This window comes from Protopterus annectens, chromosome 2.part0 (assembly GCF_019279795.1).
Source record: "Protopterus annectens isolate FY-2018-M chromosome 2.part0, PAN1.0, whole genome shotgun sequence".
NCBI classification, from domain to species: Eukaryota; Metazoa; Chordata; order Ceratodontiformes; family Protopteridae; genus Protopterus; species Protopterus annectens.
The window spans coordinates 1687744719-1687760115 of NC_056728.1; the positions used below are offsets into that span (position 1 = coordinate 1687744719).

Sequence of the window (15397 nt, forward strand, 5' to 3'; positions counted from 1 at the left end):
CTGCACACATACTCCCTTCTCATTACTGTTATGTAGTATGCTGCACACATACTCCCATCTCATTATTGTTATGTAGTATGCTGCACACATGCTCCCATCTCATTACTATAATGTAGCATGCTGCACACATACTCCCATCTCATTACTGTTATGTAGTATGCTGTACACATACTCCTAATTACTGTTATGTAGTATCCTGCACACATACTCCCATCTCATTACTGTTATATAGTATGCTGTACACATACTCCTATTTCATTACTGTTATGTAGTATGCTGCACACATACTCCCATCTCATTACTGTTATGTAGTATGCTGCACACATACTCCCATCTCATTACTGTTAAGAAGTACACTGCACACATACTCCTATCTCAGTAATATTATTTAGTATGCTACACACATAATCCTATCTCATTACTGTTATGCAGTATACAGCACATATACTCCCATCTCATTACTGTTATGTAGTTTGCCGCACACATACTCCCATCTCATTATGGTTAGGTTGCATGCTGCACACATACTCCCACCTCATTACTGTTATGTATTAAGCTGCACACATACTCCCATCTCATTATTGTTATGTAGTATGCTGCACACATACTCCCATCTCATTACTATAATGTAGTATGCTGCACACATACTCCCATCTCATTACTGTTATGTAGTATGCTGCACACATACTCCCATATCCTTATTGCTATGTAGTACGCTGCACACATACTCCTATCGTATTACTGTTATGTAGTATGCTGCACAAATACTCCCATCTCATTACTGTTATGTAGTATGCAGTACATATACTCCCATCTCATTACTGTTATGTAGTATGCTGCACACATACTCCCATCTCATTACTGTTATGTAGTATGCTGCACACATACTCCCATCTCATTACTGTTATGTAGCATGCTGCACACATACTCCCTTCTCATTACTGTTATGTAGTATGCTGCACACATACTCCCATCTCATTATTGTTATGTAGTATGCTGCACACATGCTCCCATCTCATTACTATAATGTAGCATGCTGCACACATATTCCCATCTCATTACTGTTATGTAGTATGCTGTACACATACTCCTATCTAATTACTGTTATGTAGTATCCTGCACACATACTCCCATCTCATTACTGTTATATAGTATGCTGTACATATACTATTTCATTACTGTTATGTAGTATGCTGCACACATACTCCCATCTCATTACTGTTATGTAGTATGCTGCACACATACTCCCATCTCATTACTATAATGTAGTATGCTGCGCACATACTCCCATCTCATTACTGTTATGTAGTATGATGCACACATACTCCCATCTTATTACTGTTATGTAGTATGCTGCACAAATACTCCCATCTCATTACTGTTATGTAGTATGCTGCACACATACTCCTATCTCATTACTGTTATGTAGTATGCTGCACACATACTCCCATCTCATTACTGTTATGTAGTATGCTGTACACATACTCCTATCTCATTACTGTTATGTAGTACACTGCACATATACTCCTGTCTCATTACTGTTATGTAATATGCTGCACACATACTCCCATCTCATTACTGTTATGTAATATGCTGCACACATACTCCCATCTCATTACTGTTCTGTAGTATGCTGCACACATACTCCCATCTCATTACTGTTATGTAGTATGCTGTACACATACTCCTATCTCATTACTGTTATGTAGTACACTGCACATATACTCCTGTCTCATTACTGTTATGTAATATGCTGCACGCATACTCCCATCTCATTACTGCTATGTAGTATAATGCACACATACTCCCATCTCATTACTGTTAAGAAGTACACTGCATACCACTCCCATCTCAGTACTATTATGTAGTACGCACGAAAAAAGCATAAACCAGTATTCAAAAACCCGGCAAAACCCCACAAAATAAGGTGCATGATGGTCAATAAATGCTGGGAAATAACTGTATTAGCATACCACTGTTTATTGAATGCTTTTGTCTTAAAAGACTTCTTCAGAATACATTAAAACACCCCTCCCCACGTTTTATACATCAAAAAGCAATTACTACTTAATCATCAATTAAGAAATTATCAAGGTTTAAAGGCACATACCAAAAATAACAATTCTGTGCAAATTTTTTTTTTTACAAAAAATACGTTTAAAAAATTTTTTTTAACAGGTACCACTTATAACATCCTTCTTCAACCTCAACTTTCTATATTTTAAAAAAACACTTAATATTTATAGCTTCGTTTAACCCAGGTTTTTTATCAGCCCCCAACCTGATCTGCCACAGAGTTTCCCTCTGCTCTAGGTAATTTTTAAAGTCCCCACCCGTTAAATCAGTTTTACATACCTCTAAGATAGAGAACAAAAACTTCTTATATTTTACACATTCATTAGAATGTTTAAATAAGTCATTTTAGGGTCCTTGACTTTAATGCTGTAAACATGTTCCCTCATGCTCTCTTTCAAAGTTTGTGTAGTCATTCCTGCATAGTAAGCGTCACACCCACTGCAACAACTAATATAAACAACTCCCCTGTTTTTTCAAGGTACGTACCTTGGGACTTTAAAAGTCTGTTTCATATGATTCAATGAAATATAGGGCCCTTCTGAAACATACCTACAAAAATTACACTGACCACATTTGTACATACCCGACCTGGTATTAGAGTGTGGTACAACTGAAGGATCTCTAGTTTGATCATGTTCTAATATTTTCTTGATGTTGTAATTATTCCTATATACAAAATATGGTAGGTACCAATTGCCTTTATTAATTATTTAAACATTGTAATGAATGTGTAAAATATAAGAAGTTTTTGTTCTCTGTTTTAGAGGTATGTAATACTGATTTAAGGGGTGGGGACTTTAAAAATTACCTAGAGCAGAGGGAAATTCTATGGCAGATCATGATGGAGGCTGATAAAATGCCTGGGTTAAACGAAACTATAAATATTAAGTGTTTTTTTAAATATTGAAAGTTGAGTGTGAAGAAGGATGTTATAAGTGGTACCAGTTGATGAAAAAATATATTTTTAGTTTAAGTTTTTAAACATATTTTTGTAAAAGTTTTTTGCACAAAAACATTAGAATTGTTATTTTTGCTATGTGCTTTTAAACCTTGATAATTTCTTAATTGATGACTAAGTGTTAATTGCTTTTTGATGTATAAAAAGTGGGGAGGTGTGTTTTTAATGTATTCTGAAGAAGTCTTTTATGACAAAAGCATTCAATAAACAGTGGTATGCTAATACAGTTATTTCCTTGCCTTTATTGACCATCTGGAGCCTTATTTTGTGGTGTTTTTACTATTATGTAGTATGCTGCACACATACTCCTGTCTCATTACTGTTATGTAGTATGCTGCACATATACTCCCATCTCATTACTGTTATGTAGTATGCTGCACACATCTCATTACTGTTATGTAGTATACTGCACATATACTCCCATTTCATTACTGTTATATAGCATGCTGCACACATACTCCCATCTCATTACTATTATGTATTATGCTGCACACACACTCCCATCTTATTACTGTAGCATACTGCACACATACTCCCATCTCATTACAGTTATGTAGTATGCTACACACATACTCCCTTCTCATTACTGTTATGTAGTATGCTGTACACATACTCCCATCTCATTATTGTTATGTAGTATGCTGCACACATGCTCCCATCTCATTACTATAATGTAGCATGCTGCACACATACTCCCATCTCATTACTGCTATGTAGTATGCTGTACACATACTCCCATCTCATTACTGTTATGTAGTATGCTGCACACATACTCCCATCTCATCACTGTTAAGAAGTACACTGCACACATACTCCTATCTCAGTAATATTATTTAGTATGCTACACACATAATCCTATCTCATTACTGTTATGTAGTATACAGCACATATACTCCCATCTCATTACTGTTATGTAGTTTGCCGCACACATACTCCCATCTCATTACTGTTATGTACTATGCTGCACACATGCTTCCATCTCAGTACTGTTATGTAATACACTGCACACATACTCCCATCTCATTATGGTTAGGTTGCATGCTGCACACATACTCCCACCTCATTACTGTTATGTAGTAAGCTGCACACATACTCCCATCTCATTATTGTTATGTTGTATGCTGCACACATACTCCCATCTCATTACTATAATGTAGTATGCTGCGCACATACTCCCATCTCATTACTGTTATGTAGTATGCTGCACACATACTCCCATATCCTTATTGCTATGTAGTACGCTGCACACATACTCCTATCTTATTACTGTTATGTAGTATGCTTCACACATACTCCCATCTTATTACTGTTATGTAGTATGCTGCACAAATACTCCAATTTCATTACTGTTATGTAGTACGCTGCACACATACTCCTATCTCATTACTGTTATGTAGTACGCTGCACATATACTCTTGTCTCATTACTGTTATGTAATATGCTGCACACATACTCCCATCTCATTACTGTTCTGTAGTATGCTGCACACATACTCCCATCTCATTACTGTTATGTAGTATGCTGTACACATACCCCTATCTCATTACTGTTATGTAGTACACTGCACATATACTCCTGTCTCATTACTGTTATGTAATATGCTGCACGCATACTCCCATCTCATTACTGCTATGTAGTATAATGCACACATACTCCCATCTCATTACTGTTAAGAAGTACACTGCACACCACTCCCATCTCAGTACTATTATGTAGTACGCACGAAAAAAGCATAAACCAGTATTCGAAAACCCGGCAAAACCCTACAAAATAAGGTGCCTGATGGTCAATAAATGCCAGGAAATAACTGTATTAGCGTACCACTGTTTATTAAATGCTTTGGTCTTAAAAGACTTCTTCAGAATACATTAAAACACCCCTCCCCACGTTTTATACATCAAAAAGCAATTACCACTTAATCATCAATTAAGAAATTATCACGGTTTAAAAGCACATACCAAAAATAACAATTCTGCGCAAAATTTTTTTTACAAAAAATACGTTTAAAAACTTAAACTAAAAAAATGTTTTCATCAGGTACCACTTATAACATCCTTCTTCATCCTCAACTTTCTGTATTTAAAAAAAAACACTTAATATTTATAGCTTCGTTTAACCCAGGTTTTTTATCAGCCCCCAACCTGATCTGCCACAGAGTTTCCCTCTGCTCTAGGTAATTTTTAAAGTCCCCACCCCTTAAATCAGTATTACATACCTCTAAGATAGAGAACAAAAACTTCTTATATTTTACACATTCATTAGAATGTTTAAATAAGGCATTTTAGGGTCCTTGACTTTAATGCTGTAAACATGTTCCCTCATGCTCTCTTTCAAAGTGTGTGTAGTCATTCCTGCATAGTAAGCGTCACACCCACTGCAGCAACTAATATAAACAACTCCCCTGTTTTTTCAAGTTACGTATCGTGGGACTTTAAAAGTCTGTTTCATATGATTCAATGAAATATAGGCCCTTCTGAAACATACCTACAAAAATTACACTGACCACATTTGTACATACCCGACCTGGTATTAGAGTGTGGTACAACTGAAGGATCTCTAGTTTGATCATGTTCTAATATTTTCTTGATGTTGTAATTATTCCTGTATACAAAATATGGTAGGTACCAATTGCCTTTATTAATTATTTAAACATTGTAATGAATGTGTAAAATATAAGAAGTTTTTGTTCTCTGTTTTAGAGGTATGTAATACTGATTTAAGGGGTGGGGACTTTAAAAATTACCTAGAGCAGAGGGAAATTCTGTGGCAGATCAGGTTGGGGGCTGATAAAATGCCTGGGTTAAACGAAACTGTAAATATTAAGTGTTTTTTTTTTAAATATTGAAAGTTGAGTGTGAAGAAGGATGTTATAATTAGTACCAGTTGATCAAACAATATATTTTTAGTTTAAGTTTTTAAACATATTTTTGTACAAGTTTTTTGCACAAAAACATTAGAATTGTTATTAACTTTTAAACCTTGATAATTTCTTAATTGATGATTAAGTGTTAATTGCTTTTTGATGTATAAATAGTGGGGAGGTGTGTTTTTAATGTATTCTGAAGAAGTATTTTATGGCAAAAGCATTCAATAAACAGTGGTATGCTAATATAGTTATTTCATTGCCTTTATTGACCATCTGGAGCCTTATTTTGTGGTGTTTTTACTATTATGTAGTATGCTGCACACATACTCCTGTCTCATTACTGTTATGTAGTATGCTGCACATATACTCCCATCTGATTACTATTATGTAGTATGCTGCACACATACTCCTGTCTCATTACTGTTATGTAGTATGCTGCACATATACTCCCATCTCATTACTGTTATGTAGTATGCTGCACACATACTCCCATCTCATTACTGTTATGTAGTATGGTGCACACATACTCCCATCTTATTACTGTTAAGTAGTATGTTGCACACATACTCCCATCTCAGAGGATCATAGGAAGCTACTAGGCTTTTGGCCCTGAGGCCATTATAAGCCTAGCCAAGAGTTTAGCCCATGTTTAGACAAGTCAGCACCCAAAGCCCCTGTCCAGCAGGGACGCAGGTGGAATCCCAGGGGTGTATTTTCTGTTTCCCATCCAGTTATCCAGGTTGCGCTTAAAAACGGATAATGAGGTAATCTGCTTGACTTAGAGAGGGAGCCTGTTCCATAGATGGGGGAGTCTCTGGGACACAAATCTGTCCCACCAACAAGTCCTATTGATATCACACAGACCAGGTTGAGGTCGCACGTACTGGTTGCTCGAGTGGAGCTCGACTTGTGGATATGCAGCAGTCCCAAAAACTGATCAAGGACAGCAATCCCTATTCAGTACTGTCATGTAGTACACTATATACATACTCCCATCTCATTATTGTTATGTAGTATGCTGCACACATACTCCTTTACTTCATGCTGTTTTCATTGTCCATTCAAATGTGTGTATTTAACTGGATGACATTTGCCTTCCTTTGTGGTGTAATCAGCTAATGATTACATCTATAGACTCGTGATGTAAATTGCCAGGTGTTTTGAATCCACCATCAGCTCTAATATTATAAAGCTTATCATCTGTCATTATATTTTTCTGTGCTAACTTATGGAGACTGTGACGATTGGGGAGAGATGGGCGAAGGCTGCCAGCCTAGTCAAATAGAATTTGATATATAATTCTGGCATTTGTAAATAAATGTAAAATACATGCATGTTTTCTTGAATGTAAAAGAATATTGTGAAATGTGGAACTGCAAAATATGTGACAGCATTGCACTTTACTGGCCTAGTGAAGCATGTTGTACCCCTTCATGTTAGAATTCGACTCCAGGGCGGCTGGATGAAGATTTCATGCCCATTGTTTTAAGGCTAACGTTTATGACCAGAATTTAGATGTGGAAGGAGCTTTATTGCTCTAGTTTCTGTTAGTATATACATGTGAAATATCTTCTATTGTAAGTTTCTGTGCAGGTGTTAGATTGCTAAATAATGCAGTTTGTGGCCTGAGAACTCAGACCAGGTGTTAAGATGATGCAATATGAATACTGGGAAAACCTAAGTGTCAAATATGATGTAATTGTGGGAGAGCCTTAGAGACATTTTTGTTAGTAATGTATAAATACTATTTCTCACAAGAGGCTAGAAAGCATTTTGACTTTAGACATCCAACTTATCAGCACTCTGCCTTGTGCTCACATGTAAGTTTTAGCACTGTGATTGATTTCTTGTAGGAATAGTTAAAGCTAGTAAAGATTAATTAGACATTTTTCTTTGAAATCAGACCTATCCTACTGTATTAAGTTTCTGTGTGATCTCTGAACTCTTAGATATCTCTGTGGTGTAGTAGTTTTGTCTTGTGTTTTAATTATTTATTATTAAATATTTTTAAAACCTTCTACCTGTGGCTGATTTGTGTAGAGATAAGCTCTAGAGTACATTGCATATTTATACAGGTTATTGTAATAGGCCACTCTATAGTAAGCCTTGACTGTTAGTCATACTACCATTGGATTATAATATTGCACAGTAATTATTGGACACCCTTTTAAGGACCTTTTAGTAGCTGATATTATTAGTTGGGTGGTGGCAGTAATCACTACCGTATAGTCTGGGTAAAGGGGCACAGCTGGAGAATCTGTGTCAGTCTTTCCCAGGAGTGTCTGTGAAGTTATATAAATATTTATCTCAAAGTGTGTGTGTGTTGTGTCAGCTACTTGGGCAGGGACATGAAGCACTGGTTGAACAGAGAGGGTACTGGAGGTTTTAGCTTGCCCAGCTAGGCTGAGACCTGAACCCTATAGCTGTGCCAGTGGGGAGTCTTATTGGGGACCTGGTGAGCAAGGGAGCAACCAGCCCCAGACTGACTGTGATCTCTGTGTGCACTTAAGGGAAATTGTACTTTACTGTGTGTATTAGTTATCCTTTTCTCTTCTAGGAGACAACCTCCCTGGTGTTAGTGGTGAGGATTGAGGCTCCTTGATTGCTGGACCAGGGCACGGTCGTCACAAGTGTTTGACAGTGGTGGGATCTACTTCACATTCTAATTGGCTTGCAGTGGTGTGGGGTAGAGTGAATTCCTCTAGCTTATGTACAGTGATCTCTAAAAGTGTTTTGTGCTCTAAAACAGCCACACAGTGTATACTCTGAGTGCAGATCACAATTGTTTTATTTCTTTTGTTAGCTTAGTGTTAGTCATGGTGAGCAGGCAGCATGTCAGCAGGATAGTATGGAAAGCTGACAAGGAACCAGCTGGCAGAGATGTGCCACGCTAGGGGACTGGTGCATGGAAACCTGACTAAAGCAGACCTGATTGCAACCTGGGTTACAGCTCATCAGAAAACATGAGCCTGGAGGACAATCAGACTGACAGTGGAGATACAATATCCTCAGAGAATGGACAGCTCAACCTTTCTGCAGTGGACTTAAAAATCCAGCTGGAGCTAAAGAGACTTGAGTTGGAGGCCAGGCGTATGGAACTAGAAGCAGTCGAGAAATTGAGGAGTCTGCAAGCTGAGGAAAATGAACGGCAGAGGAGGCATGAGAGGGAAATGCTGACTTTTCGCCTGAGTCATGAACGTAATGGGGAAGGGAGTAACCGGACCCCAGAAGCACAAAATGTCAGTAAATTTCTTCCACAGTTTAAAGAGGGGGATAATTTTGATAGCTTCATTCATATGTTTGAGCGGGTATGTAAATGATATGAAGTTGACCAAAGACTCTGGGTACGGTTTCTGACCCCCCTTACTCCATAGTAAAGCTGTAACTTCTTTAGCAAAAATGCATGACACTGACTATTTTGATTATACTGCTGTAAAAAGACATTTATTAGAATTTTTTAAGCTAACACCTGAAATGTATAGGAAAAAGTTTTGTGAGCATAGACGCAAGGTAGATGAAAATGTATGTGAATATGTTGTTGAACTGAGCACTTATTTTCATAGCTGGGTGAGTGGATGTCAGGTGACCACTTTTGAAGGGCTGGCAGACCTTTTGGTAAGGGGAACAAGCCCTTAGCACTTTGCCTGAGGACATGAGGATCTGGTTAGCTGATAAACAGTGTGCTACTTTAGAGGAGTTGGGGAAGAAGGGAGACCTATACCTAGCAAGCAGGGCAGCCCTGCACAGGAAAGGGACCCCCAGTACAGCTCATGGGACTAAAGGAACCCATGGTGGGCAGCATAGACTGCTCCAACAGAATATGCCAGTAGCAGGGGAAGCCACTAGTCCAGGTACACATCCAGGAGCTAGGGTTAAATGTTTTGAATGCGACCAGTGTGGCCATGTGGCATACAGATGTCCATGGAGGCAAGGTGGGGAAGAAAAGGTGAAAGAGCCAGTAAGTGGGAAAGTCAAAATGCCAACAGTGGGTTGTCTTGAGACAACAAGGGTACGAAACTACCATCCTGCAGATGTCCTGAGAGGGAAGGCTTTTGATGAGGCAGTACTATATACTTATGCAGTTACACGCAGTGAGGCTAGGAGACAAGCATGTGAGTCTGGTAGCCTGGGAGAGACCCAGACAGACTGCATACTTGCAGCCAGGACTGCTGACGTGATTACTTCAGGGAGTGAGCTGCACTGTAGCAGTGAGACTGAATGTGAGCCATAGCTGCTTGTGGGTACTGATGTTCCCTTGGACAGGGTAACTGCAAAGGTAGAGGTGAGTAGTAGTACCCAGGCTGACAGTGAGGCAGCACTGTCAGAGGATGCCAGACTTCCTGTGGAAGGGGAGCTGGGAAGGGTTACAAGGAGAGACTTGAGACAGGCTCAGCTCTCAGACCCTACATTGCAAGGCCTGAGGCAGGTAGCTAGGGAGGCACCTGATTCTCAAGGGAAGGGGGAATCTGTATACTAGAACAAAGGGTTACTGTACAGAGAGTGGACCCCTGAGTGAGGGCTAGAAGGTGAGCGAGTACAGCAGTTGGTATTGCCTTTAGCTTACCATCTGGTGCTTCTAGCCATAGCCCATGATATTCCCTTTGCAGGTCATATGGGCATAAAACATACAAAGAGGCGTATTATGCAAAACTTCTATTGGCCTGGAATTTCCAGATATGTAACACGGTACTGCAGGACCTGTGAACAGTACCAAAAGTTAAGCAAGGGAGGAGTCAAGGTGAGAGCTCCCTTGATGCCTTTGCCTGTGATTGAGGAGCCATTTCAGAGGGTAGCTATGGATATTGTGGGTCCTCTGAGTTCCCCAAGTTCCACAGGGAAAATGTATATCCTAGTGATTGTAGATTATGCTACACGATACCCTGAGGCAGTGGCTTTGTCCTCCATTGAGGCCGAGAAGGTGGCAAATGCTTTGCTAGGGATTTTCAGCAGGGTAGGTTCCCCAAAGGAAATACTGTCTGACAGAGGTGCCATTCGTATATCAGACCTGCTGGCTTGTCTGTGGAAATCCTGTGGGGTGAAGCCCATGAAGACCATCCCCAGACTAATGGTCTCATTGAGAGGTTAAACTCTACAATCAAGTCCATGCTACAGGGATTTGCAGATCAGTTTAAGAGGGAGTGGGACAAATATTTGCCCCATCTGTTGTTTGTTAACAGAGAGGTTCCCCAGGAATCCGCAGGTTTTTCACCCTTTGAGTTGCTGTATGGGCATAGGGTGAGGGGACCTCTAGATTTAATTTGAGATGAGTGGGAAGGTGAGTGTGAGTCTCCCAAGGAGTCTGTTGTGTCAGAGAACTCATAGGCCTGGCCCACGAGAACCTGGCAGAAGCCTAACAACACAAAAAGGTGTGGTATGACAGGAATGCTTGAGTTAGAAAATATGCTGTAGGGCAGCAGGTGATGGTTCTCATTCATGTCAGACACAACAAGTTGCAGGCAGCTTGGGAGGGACCCTACAAGGTGGTAAGAAAGGTAAGTGATGTTAACTACATGGTGGAAGTGCTAGGCAGATGGCAGGGGCACAAACTGTACCATGTTAACACGATGAAACCTTACCATGATAGGGAGGCCCTTGTGCTGGGCATTTGCAGTGGATTGCAGGAGGAGTCTGAGAGAGATCTTGTGACTGATCTCCTCAGTGGAGCTCGGGCTGACACCTCAGTGGAAGGGGTAGCAATGTCCCAGCAGCTTTCTCCTACTCAGTTCAAGAAATCTGAGCAGTGTTGCAGGAGTTTGGGGGCATGTTCACCGGGAAACCAGGGAGCACCCACCTGGTGCAGCACCAGGTGGATACAGGACCCCAAAGGCCTATCAGGCAGGCCCCTTATAGGGTGCCTGAGAGAGTCAAACAGACTCTGAGGGAGAAAGTACAGGAAGTGTTGGAACTAGGTGTGATTCAAGAGTCCAACAGTCCCTAGGCCTCACCAGTGGTGTTGGTGCCAAAGATGGATGACAGCAACAGGTTCTGTGTGGATTACAGGAAATTAAATAGTCACACGAAGTCGGATGCTTACCCCATGCCTAGGACAGATGAAGCGCTAGAGCAGCTGGGTGGGGCTACGTATCTTACAACCATTGATCTTACCAAGGGTTACTGGCCTGGTGCCCTTGACTCCCAGTGCTAGAGAGAAGTCAGCCTTTGTGACTCCTTTTTGCTTATATGAGTTCAGAAAGATGCCCTTTAGGATGAAGAATGCCCCAGCAACTTTCCAGAGACTGGTAGATCATATCTTAACAGGAGCAGGAGGGTTTGCCCTTGCTTACATGGATGATATTGCTATCTACAGCCATTCCCGGCAAGAGCACTTTCAGCATGTCAGGGAGGTGCTGGGCAGACTACAGAGGGCAAGATTGACGATTACGCCGAGCAAATGTCAGGTGGATATGGCAGAGGTCTCCTACCTAGGACATAGAGTTTGGAGTAGTAAGATAAGGCCAGAACCTGCCAAAGTGGAAGCTATTCAGGCATGACCTGCACCTTTTACCAAAATGCAGGTGAGGGCACTCTTAGGGACAGCAGCGTACTACAGAAAGTTCGTTCCCAATTACAGTACCATAGCTGCTCCCTTCACAGACCTGACAAAGAAGAACAGGCCAGATAAGGTAGTGTGGACCCTAGCATGTGAGCAGGCATTTCGAAAGCTTAAGAAAAGCTTTGGGAGGACCCCCTGTGTTAGCCAGTCCAGACTACAGCAAAGAATTTGTTGTGCAGGTAGATGCTTCATACTATGGGGTGGGGGCTGTACTTAGCCAGATTTCTCCAGAGGGAGAAGAGCACCCAGTGGTTTATCTCAATTGTAGGCTCCAATCCAGGGAGGAATGCTATGCAGCGGTAAGAAAGGAATGTCTAGCCATAGTGTGGGCACTACATAAACTTCAGCCTTATCTGTATGTAAGAATATTCACTGTGATGACAGATCACAACCCTCTAACATGGTTAAACAGAGCCAGTCAGTAAAGGCGAAGTTGCTAAGATGGAATCTGGGGTTGCAAGCATATGGTATGTCAGTGCAGCACCGCAGTGGGAGTAGCAATGCCAATGCAGATGGGCTCTCAAGACAGGGAATCGGGTGAGGTACACCCAGATAGACCTGACACTCTCAAGTGATGTTTCTCAAGGGGCACTTGAAAAACTTGCTTGATTTCCCCTGGGGGAAGAGATATGATGATTGGGGAGAAATGGGCGAAGGCTGCCAGCCTAGTCAAATAGAATTTGATACATAATTCTGGCATTTGTTAATAAATGTAAAATACAGGCATGTTTTCTCGAATGTAAAAGAATATTGTGAAATGTGGAACTGCAAAATATGTGACAATATTGCACTCTACTGGCCCAGTGAAGCATGTTGTACCCTTTCATGTTAGAATTCAGCCCCAGGGTGGCTGGATGAAGATTTCATGCCCATTGTTTTAAGGCTAAAGTTTATGACCAGAATTTAGATGTGGAAGGTGCTTTATTGCTGTAGTTTCTGTTAGTATATACATGTGAAATGTCTTCTATTGTTGTAAGTTTCTGTGCAGGTGTTAGATTGCTAAATAATGCAGTTTGTGGCCTGAGAACTCAGACCAGGTGTTAAGATGATGCAGTATGAATACTGGGAAAACCCATGTGTCAAAAATGATGTAATTTTGGGAGGGCCTTAGAGACATTTTTGTTAGTAATGTTTAAATACTATTTCTCACAAGAGACTAGAAAGCATTTTGACTTTGGACATCCAACTTATCAGCACTCTGCCTTGTGCTCACATGTAAGTTTTAGCACTGTGATTTCTTGTAGGAATAGTTAAAGCTAGTAAATATTAATTAGGTATTTTTCTTTGAAATCAGACCTGTGCTACTGTATTATTTTAAGTTTCTGTGTGATCTCTGAACTCTTAGATATCTCTGTGGTGTAGTAGTTTTGTCTTGTGTTTTAATTATTTATTATTAAATATTTTTAAATCCTTCTACCTGTGGCTGATTTGTGTAGAGATAAGCTCAAGAGTACATTGCATATTTATAGAGGTTATTGTAATAGGCCACTCTAAAGTAAGCCTTGACTGTTAGTCATACTGCCATTGGATTATAATATTGCTCAGTAATTACTGGACACCCTTTTAAGGGCCTTTTAGTATCTGATATTATTAGTTGGGTGGTGGCAATAATTACTAACGTATAGTCTGGGTAAAGGGGCACAGCTGGAGAATCTGTGTCAGTCTTTCCCAGGAGTGTCTGTGAAGTTATATAAATATTTATCTCAAAGTGTGTGTGTGTATTTTGTCAACTACTTGGGCAGGGACATGAAGCACTGGTTGGACAGAGAGGGTACTGGAGGTTTTAGCTTGCCCAGCTAGGCTGAGACCTGGACTCTATAGCTGTGCCAGTGGGGAGTCTTATTGGGGACCTGGTGAGCAAGGGAGCAACCAGCCCCAGACTGACTGTGATCTCTGTGTGCACGTAAGGGAAATTGTACTTTACTGTGTGTATTAGTTATCCTTTCCGCTTCTAGGAGATGACCTCCCTGGTGTTAGTGGTGAGGATTGAGGCTCCTTGATTGCTGGGCCAGGGCACAGTCATCACAAGTGTTTGGCAGTGGTGGGATCTACTTCACATACTAATTGGCTTGTAGTGGTGTGGGGTAGAGCGAATTCCTGTAGCTTATGTACAGTGATCTCCAAAAGTGTTTTGTACTCTAAAACAGCCATGCAGTGTATACTCAGAGTTCAGATCACAATTGTTTTATTTCTTTTGTTAGCTTAGTGTTAGTCATGGTGAACAGGCAGCATGTCAGCAGAAGAGTATGGAAAGCTGACAAGGAGCCAGCTGGCAGAGATGTGCCAGGCTAGGGGACTGGTGCATGAAAACCTGACTAAAGCAGACCTGATTGCAGCCTGGGTTATAGCTACATCAGAAAACAGCAGCCTGGAGGACAATCAGACTGACAGTGGAGATACAATATCCTCGGAGAATGGACAGCTCAATCTTTCTGCAGTGGACTTAAAAATCCAGCTCGAGCTAAAGTAACTTGAACTAGACGCAGCCAAGAAAATGAGGAGTCTACAAGCTGAGGAAAATGAATGGCAGAGGAAGCATGAGAGGGAAATGCTTACTCTTCGCCAGAGTCATGAAGGTAATGGGGAAGGGAGAAACCGGACCCCAGGAGCACAAAAGGTCAGTAAATTTCTTCCACATTTTAAAGAGGGGGATAACTTTGATAGCTTCATTCATATGTTTGAGCGGGTATGTAAACAGTATGAAGTTGACCAAAGACTCTGGGTACAGTTTCTGATCCCCTTACTCCATGGTAAAGCTGTAACTTCTTTAGCAAATATACATGACACTGGTTTTGATTATACCACTGTAAAAACACATTTATTAGAATGTTTTAAGCTAACACCTGAAATGCATAGGAAAAAGTTTTGTGAGCATAGACGCAAGGCAGATGAAAATGTATGTGAATATGTTGTTGAACTGAGCACTTATTTTCATAGCTGTTTG

General features: G+C 40.5%; 1 protein-coding gene across 3 annotated transcripts in view; it reads left to right on the forward strand.

Annotated features, from left to right (window-relative positions):
- The window catches only part of LOC122793577 (cytosolic phospholipase A2 gamma-like), a 1122344-nt gene that overhangs the window by 757192 nt on the left and 349755 nt on the right, over positions 1-15397 (forward strand). The gene's annotated exons all lie outside the window — the stretch shown is intronic.